This window comes from Mus pahari, chromosome X, assembly GCF_900095145.1.
Source record: "Mus pahari chromosome X, PAHARI_EIJ_v1.1, whole genome shotgun sequence".
In the NCBI taxonomy this organism is placed as follows: Eukaryota; Metazoa; Chordata; class Mammalia; order Rodentia; family Muridae; genus Mus; species Mus pahari.
The window spans coordinates 145,574,044-145,581,347 of NC_034613.1; the positions used below are offsets into that span (position 1 = coordinate 145,574,044).

At 39.2% G+C, this 7,304-nt stretch overlaps 1 protein-coding gene across 9 annotated transcripts in view; it reads right to left on the minus strand.

Annotated features, from left to right (window-relative positions):
• The window catches only part of Frmpd4 (FERM and PDZ domain containing 4), a 972,353-nt gene that overhangs the window by 124,146 nt on the left and 840,903 nt on the right, over positions 1–7,304 (minus strand). The window lies entirely within an intron of this gene.

Sequence of the window (7,304 nt, forward strand, 5' to 3'; positions counted from 1 at the left end):
GGGGGAGGGAAAGGGTGAGAGAGGAAGAGAGAAAGAGAGAAAGAGAAAGAGAAAGAGAAAGAGAAAGAGAAAGAGAAAGAGAGAAAGAGAGAAAGAGAGAAAGAGAGAAAGAGAGAAAGAGAGAGAGAAAAAGATCACTGAATTCAGATCTTCAAGCCATGGTACCATGCAGCAGTAGGATGACTTCACCACTACCCCTGGTTTTTACCACTAAAATCTTCATATGTGATCATATGTGAGCATAGGAAGCAGGTAGGTGTGGGCAATACAGAGGGGGCACAGGAATGGCGAATAGGTAGAAGAGCACCACAGCTTCCTGAGATCATCCTACCAGAAGTGGTAAAATAAAAAAAAAGACTTAAATTTTCTTCTTTTCCCACATGCTCTTCATTTCAGAGGGGGCAGAAATTTCTGTGAAGAAAAGAAGTTTGATGTCTCTGAACTCTCTCATTCTCCTTGTTGCTATATCAAAATATCTAAGAAAGGAAACATAGAGAGCAAATATGTATTTTGCCTCATAGTTTTTGAGGTCTTAACTCATATGTGGACAGCTGTTGATTTGAGTTTGTGGCAGCCATAAGTGAGAAAAGCACATAGTGCCATGGGATCTACTTACCTTAGAGTGGCTGAGAAGCAGATAGAAAAGAGGACAGGATACTAATATTCCGTTCAAGGGAATGCCTGTAGTTATATAAACTTTTTCCTATTGAGTTTTCAAGTTGAAGAAATGTCTAGGGTAGAGGTTCTCAAACTGTGAGTTCCAACCCCTTGCTGGTTGAATATTTTCACAGGGGTCGCATATTATCTACCTTGTGTATCAGATATTTACAGTACAATTCTTTTTTTTGGGGGGGGGGAGGGTTCGAGACAGGGTTTCTCTGTGTAGCCCTGGCTGTCCTGGAACTCACTTTGTAGACCAGGCTGGCCTCGAACTCAGAAATTCGCCTGCTTCTGCCTCCCGAGTGCTGGGATTAAAGGCGTGTGCCACCACCTCCCGCCTTACAGTACAATTCTTAACAGTAGCAAAACTAGAGTTATAAAGTAGCAACACAAATAATTTTAAAGTTGGTGAGAGGTCTCCACAGCATGAGGAACTGTATTAAAGGTGGCAGCATTAGGAAGGTTGAGGGTAACTGGTCTAGGGTATTAGTGAAGAATCATAAGTGGACTGATCCAATGAACTAGAGTCCTGGAATGAAGAAAATGAAGAAAGGAGGCACCAACTAACCTCCCACAGTCATGCTTTGGTCCTGCTTCCCGAGTCACAAGTCATTCTCACCACCACAAATTTTTCATCATATCATCTGTGATGGTTTGTATATGCTTGGTCCAGGGAGTGGCACTATTAGCAGGTGTAGCCTTGTGATAGTAGGTGTGTCACTGTGGGTGTGGGCTCAACACCCTCATCCTAGCTGCCTGCCTAGTAGTCAGTCTTCCACTAGCAGCCTTTAGATGAAGATGTAGAACTCTCAACTTTGCCTGCACCATGCCTGCCTGGATGCTGCCATGTTCCTGCCTTGATGATAATGAACTGAACCTGTGAACCTGTAAGCCAGCCCCAATTAAATGTCCTTGATAAGACTTGCCTCGGTCACAGTGTCTGTTCACAGCAGTTAAACCCTAAGACATCATTCCAATCCATAAGCTAAAAGTAAACCTCTTTTTCTTTTAGCTGCCTCTCATCTATTTGGTTACAGTGTTAAGAAGAGTAACTAAAAGATGACCCACAGCCTAAAGGTACTGCTAACAGTGCCATGGAAAATTGAACATATATGGGTGGGGGTAGGCATTTCAATCTATAGCAGAACATATATGATGTTTTAAAAAGGAAATGGAGGATGTGGTTTAGTAGACACAAATCCAACCCCTTATTCTTCAAGTCATCAAGTTGAATTTGCTTTTTTTTTTTTTTTTAGAAAGAAGAGGAGATGGAGTTTGAATGATATATGTTGGAGCATCAAAGTGGTCATGGGTTCTGCCCAAGATAATGTCAATGGACAAGAAAAGATGACATAACAGTACACAATAGATGGAAATGATAGAAGAAAAATAAATTAGACTCAGAGAATTTAAATTGCTTAATAGAATAACTGGTTTGTTGGCTGGGGACAATGAGGGACAAATAAACTTGGGATGCTTTTTTAGATTTCTGACATAGGATGCTATTCTACTGGCAAATCCATGGTACCGTTGGAATGTATGGAATGGTATGGTAATAAATTAGTAAATGTGGGTTTTCAGTCTTTTGATGAAGAGGACTACATTAATCACCACACAGTTTTCAGTCTTTGTCAATAAATTTACTACCGGAGGACCCAGCAATACCTCTTCTGGGCATATACCCAGAAGATNTTCCAACTGGTAATAAGGACACATGCTCCACTATGTTCATAGCAGCCTTATTTATAATAGCCAGAAGCTGGAANGAACCCAGATGTCCCTCAATAGAGGAATGGATACAGAAACTGTGGTACATTTACACAATGGAGTACTACTCAGNTATTAAAAACAATGAATTTATGAAATTCTTGGGCAAATGGATGGATGTATCTGGAGGATATCATCCTTAGTGAGGTAACCCAATCACAAAAGAAGTCACTAGATATGCACTCACTGATAAGCGGATATTAGCCCAGAAACTTAGAATACCCAAGATATATTTTGCAAAACACAAGAAACCCAAGAAGGATGACCATTGGGTGGATACTTCATTCCTCCTTAGAATAAGGAACAAAATACCCATCAAAGGATATAGGTATAGAGACAAAATTTAGAGCTAAGATGAAAGCATGGACTATCCAGAGACTACCCCATCCGGGGATCCATCCCATCATCAGCCACCAAACCCAGATACTATTGCACATGCCAGCAAGATTCTGCTGAAGGGACCCTGATATTGCGGCCTCTTGTGAGGCTATGCCAGTGCCTGGCAAACACAGAAGTGGATGCTCACAGTCAGTTATTGGATGGAACACAGGGCCCCCAATGGAGGAGCTAGAGAAAGTACCCAAGGAGCTGAAGAGGGCTGCAACCCTGTAGGTGGAACAACAATATGAACTAACCAGTACCCCCTGAGCTCGTGTCTCTAGCTGCAAATGTAGCAGAAGATGGCCTAATCGGCCATCATCGGGAAGAGAGGCCCCTTGGTCTTGCAAACTTTATATGACCCAGCACAGGGGAATGCCAAGGCCAAGAAGTGGGAATGGGTGGGTAGGGGAGCAGGGGCAGGGGGGAGGGTATAAGGAACTTTTGGGATAGCATTTGAAATGTAAATAAAGAAAACAATAATAATAAATAATAATAATAATAATAAAAATATTAGAACAAAAGAAATACTGAGTGGTTAAGAAACAGTTTTTCCCCTGTCCTTTTTCATGTGAGTATGAATATGTATATAGTATGTATATGTTTGTGTAGACATGCCTGTGAAGACCCAAAGTTAACATCCTTTGTCTTTACTCACTCTCCACCTTATTCTTTGAGCAGGGTCTCCCAATTGAACCCAGAGCTCATCCTCCATGTGGCTAGTCTAGTTAGCTACTTTGCTATCAGGATTCCCTATAACCTTCATCCAAATGTTGCAATTATAGGTGGGCTACTATGCTTACCTATCATTTACTTAGGTTCTATCGATCCAAACCCTGATCACCAGGCTTGCTGTTCACACAGGAAGAGCTTTAAAACTGCAGAGCCATTTCCCCAGAATCTTCTTCCTGCTTAAGGGCCATCCCTTTACTTTGGTTTCTCTGGACACAAAAGATTATAAGCCTCAATGATCACAAGTTTGTTATATGACCAAGACATCTTCCCAAACAACTTTCTCAGAATCATGGAATCATAGTAGGCATGCATGATGACTTCCAGTTCAGTGCATTCAAAACACCATCTCTTTAGAAAGCATGTAGGAGTCTCATAGAAATGACATCAAAGTTATTAGAGAAAATCTTTGGATATTATTTAGGGATGCTGTCTAAATTTGACTTGACCAAAAGAAAAAAATACAATCAGGTTGTACTGTAAGATCTAACAGAAAGTAGCTTAGATTTCATGTGCCTCATGTGACATGTCTGTTCATGTTGGCTAGGGAGAAAGCATCCTTAGATAATATGTAAATGAATGAGTGTGTCCATTTCTACAGTAAAACTATATTTTCATACTTAGAAATTTGAATGTCATGTAGCAGAAGATGGCCTAATCGGCCATCATTGGGAAGAGAGGCCCCTTGGTCTTGCAAACTTCATATGACTCAGCACAGGGGAAGGCCAGGGCCAAGAAGTGGGAGTGGGCAGGTAGGGGAGCAGGGGCGGGGGGAGGGTATAGGGAACTTTTGAGATAGCATTTGAAATGTAAATAAAGAAAATATTTAATAAAAAAAGAAATTTGAATGTCATATGATTTTCATCAACCATGAAATATTCTTCACTTTTCTTTATTCCAATCTCTCAATTTTTTCTTTCTTTTTTCTTTTCTTAAGAGACAAAACCTTTGCTATCTCACAGGTTTTATGAAATTATGTGGCAGCCTCACTTTGGATGTGAGGCTGTTGTCTGCCATCTTGTTTTTTAAATTGGTTCATTTATTCTTTTATGTATAAAGTTGAAGAGGGTTTAGATTGATGTCATTTTCCCTTGACAATGAGTTAAGCAATGAGAAAAACAAGCAACTTTCTTTGGAAAAACAAAACAAAACAAAACAAAACAAAACAAAACACCTTTCTACATGCCCAAGGTAAGATTGGTAGGAAGTGATCATACTTTTAGATAGCTTTTTCTCCCACTCTGTCCTGCAGCTATCAATCCAGTCACAGCAAACCCAAACACAGATATATTATTTCTTCTACACTTCTGGAAGCACAGGAATCAATAGGACTAATCACACAGGTATGTACCCAGAGGAAAACAAAATGGGACTTCTGCCATTAAACATAAAGATAGCCCTCTAGGACACAAGCTGGTATAAAGCTCAGCTGGATGAGGGATGTCCCTGCTGACACCCACGTGCATCCCAAGATATAAGTAATCTGAAATGGCCTCAATCCAGAGCTTCTAAAAATAGCCTTTATGGTCCACAGAAAGACTTGAACTGTCATTCCCAGGCCATGTCTTGTTCCTGATGCAGGGTGAATGTGACACAAGTTTCAGTGCCTGTCCTCATGGAAGAATGTTCTTTAGAGGTCTGGATGCCCAATGAGTACAATTATGACGTCTTCATCTATATGGAAAGATATCATTGTATTTTGCCCAGACTAAAAAACGAATGACTTATTCCTTTGGTGTTATTGTAAAAATACTGTAGATTTGGGAATTTATAAATAACAGGAGTTTATTGCTAACAGGTCTGTGGCCCTAAACGCCTAATAGGAAAGCATCAGGAGATTCACAATCTGGTAAAGATTCCAGCCTCAAAGGCAGGATCTTTGGCATCATAGTATGGCAGAAGTAGTATAGACAACCTTTTATAATGGCATATGTGAAGGAAAGATACCAAAAAGAATCCCTAACTGGACATTCTGTAAGGATGATCAGCTAATTAGAATTTTAAAGGCTGTGGAGAGATTAGGATTTTGCAAGTCTATAGCCAAATAACAATTTATTTTCATCTATCTTTAACCTCTGAAATATCTGTATTTTTTTTTTTTTTTGTGGTTTTTCAAGACAGGGTTTTTCGCTGTTGTAGCCTTGGCTGTCCTGGAACTCACTCTGTAGACCAGGCTGGCCTCGAACTCAGAAATCCGTCTGCCTCTGCTTCCCGAGTGCTGGGATTAAAGGTGTGCGCCACCATGCCCGGCCTGAAATAGCTATTTTTTTTATCTACCTCTGTGTCAGATCTAAAATTTTCTGATGAGCAGATTCAAAACCCTTGGAATGTATTAACTTAGTAGAGCACTAGCTTACACCACCCAAAAGTTAAGAGTGTCATCAGACAGCATCTGAGGCCATCAACAGAGGATTTCTGCTTTGCTATAACCTGTCTCTCTGCTCTTCCCATTAATGTATTTGTCTTGATCTATGACTTTCTTTGTTCTGTTACTACAAAGACTTCATGAAACTACTTCCATGTTGAAACATTGAATTTGAGGTGATGTACGTCTGTGTTCTTGGGACATGTTCACTCATATTTGGCTCCAGAATAAACTACCTATTATCCCTTTTGAGGTGAGAGTTGTGATTTTGCATTTATACATATAACGGTATTAATCCCATTCCTGAAGGGTCCTTCCCCATGACACTTCCCCAAAGGCCTCACATCCTAAAGCTATCACAATAGATATTAGGCTGCAAAATATGAATTTGGATCAGAGGAGGACACAAACATCCAGACGATGGCAAAGACCAACTGTTTGGTGGCTGACAGAATTTTCTTAGTACATGGAGGTTTTTATTTTTTTCCTTTTTCTTTGCTCATAGTAAGACTGGGACAGTTGCTCACGACCCCTCCTTTTATATTCATCTGATTTCTTACCCATCTCCAAATTCTTCCAAGGTCACGTAACTATCCATGGTGTCTTTGTGAAGAAGAAACTGAGTTTGCAAAAGGAGATTTCTTCTAAAGATCTCCAAAATCCTTAACACATTTTCCCAAATGCAGATGTGCTTTTTGCTCTGAGTGAGCATACATGATAGGAGATCTCTGCCTCAGTTTAAAGTGTTGGTTTATATTAGACAAATGTCATACAATCACACCTCTTTATCCTTAGACACCACGTTATGAATGGATTTGTTTGTGTAATAGGTCTTGCTTCACCTGAATAAATTCTAGAGATTTATTCAGTTCTAAAGAAAGTACAACTCAGTGGGATTTAAAGCAGATGTTTGACCAGCATTTGAAAAGTCATATAAAATGCTCTTTGATGCCCAGCTAAAAATACTACTTAAAAATCTGTGTCTGCAATAAAATTAAACTAATAAACAAATCATATCTTGGCTTTGACCTAATTATACTTTTGTTTCAGTTGATGATCTCAAAGTGAATCACTCAGGCAAATATAAAAAAAAATTATCAGTGAATTTTTATGTTTGTGTATCCAAGGAATTATGTACATAAAATTATTCATCACTTTATGCTATATTTAGTTCTCATATTTTAGTCTCCCTGATTACAGAAAAATCAATGTGTCACTAATTCAAGAAGGAAATGAAATGCAACCTTTGGCTATAATAATGGAGATATAGATCATTAAAAGTTTGAACCTGTTTTTTTGTTTGTTTGTTTCTTCTTCTTCTTCTTCTTCTTCTTCTTCTTCTTCTTCTTCTTCTTCTTCTTCTTCTTCTTCTTCTTCTTCTTCTTCTTCTTCTTTTTTGGTT